At 48.2% G+C, this 1368-nt stretch overlaps 3 non-coding genes across 3 annotated transcripts; all 3 read left to right on the forward strand.

Moving 5' to 3' along the window:
* The first annotated feature begins 266 nt into the window (after nucleotides 1-266).
* Pmar_PMAR028423 lies at nucleotides 267-339 on the forward strand. The gene has a single exon. It is a non-coding gene; the product is annotated as a tRNA-Arg (tRNA).
* A 293-nt stretch (nucleotides 340-632) lies between these two features.
* Pmar_PMAR028424 lies at nucleotides 633-705 on the forward strand. The gene has a single exon. It is a non-coding gene; the product is annotated as a tRNA-Arg (tRNA).
* Nucleotides 706-998: 293 nt separating this feature from the next.
* On the forward strand, nucleotides 999-1071 carry Pmar_PMAR028425. The gene has a single exon. It is a non-coding gene; the product is annotated as a tRNA-Arg (tRNA).
* The last annotated feature ends 297 nt before the right edge of the window (nucleotides 1072-1368 follow it).

The raw sequence follows: 1368 nt of genomic DNA on the forward strand, positions 1-1368 counted from the left end.
CCCTTGTGACTCGTCGGGATACATGCTGAGGCTAAGGGTATAAGAAGATGTGGTCTGCCAACAAGCGATCTCCAATGAATTGACCCCTTTAAGAACACTATGTAATGGAGGCCCCTCTATGAGGAGCAAGAGTTTTGTGATCTATAATGGAGGCCCCTCTATGAGGAGCGAGAGTTTTGCGATCTATTCAGCGTGTCGGATGGGAGACCATGTATGCCACGAAGTCAATGGGGCGCAGGGATGGTGGGTCAAATCTTAAATTTATTGGTCTCGTGGCCTAATGGATAAGGCGTTGGTCTTCGGAACCAAAGATTGTGGGTTCGAGTCCCACCGAGATCGTCTTCATGCCGGAAAGAGCCCATATACGGGTGCCACTGGCCGTACAGATGTCGATGTTGATTGTATACCCTTGTGACTCGTCAGAATACATGCCGAAGCTAACGGTACAAGAAGATTGTTGGTCTGCCAACAAGCGATCTCCAATGAATTGACCCCTTTAAGAACATTTTGTAATGGAGGCCCCTCTATGAGGAGCAAGAGTTTTGCGATCTATTCAGCGTGTCGGATGGGAGACCATGTATGCCACGAAGTCAATGGGGCGCAGGGATGGTGGGTCAAATCTTAAATTTATTGGTCTCGTGGCCTAATGGATAAGGCGTTGGTCTTCGGAACCAAAGATTGTGGGTTCGAGTCCCACCGAGATCGTCTTCATGCCGGAAAGAGCCCATATACGGGTGCCACTGGCCGTACAGATGTCGATGTTGATTGTATACCCTTGTGACTCGTCAGAATACATGCCGAAGCTAACGGTACAAGAAGATTGTTGGTCTGCCAACAAGCGATCTCCAATGAATTGACCCCTTTAAGAACATTTTGTAATGGAGGCCCCTCTATGAGGAGCAAGAGTTTTGCGATCTATTCAGCGTGTCGGATGGGAAACCATGTGTGCCATGAAGTCAATGGGGCGCAGAGATGGTGGGACAAATATCAAATTTACTGGTCTCGTGGCCTAATGGATAAGGCGTTGGTCTTCGGAACCAAAGACTATGGGTTCGAGTCCCATCAAGATCGTCTCCACGCCGGGAAGCGCGCATATACGGATGCCACTGGCCTTACAGATGTCGATGTTGATTGTATACCCTTGTGACTCGTCGGGATACATGCTGAGGCTAAGGGTACAAGAAGATTGTTGGTCTGCCAACGAACGATCTCCAATGAATTGACCTCATTGAAAACACTATGTAATGGAGGCCCCTCTATGAGGAGCAAATTTTGTGATCTATTCAGCGTCTCGAATGCGAAATCATGTGTGCCGTTAAGTCAGTGTTGCGCGTAGTGACGAGATAGTGGGGTAAATCTCAAACTCAT

The sequence above is a fragment of the Perkinsus marinus genome, assembly GCF_000006405.1.
Source record: "Perkinsus marinus ATCC 50983 genomic scaffold scf_1104296960674, whole genome shotgun sequence".
NCBI classification, from domain to species: domain Eukaryota; phylum Perkinsozoa; order Perkinsida; family Perkinsidae; genus Perkinsus; species Perkinsus marinus.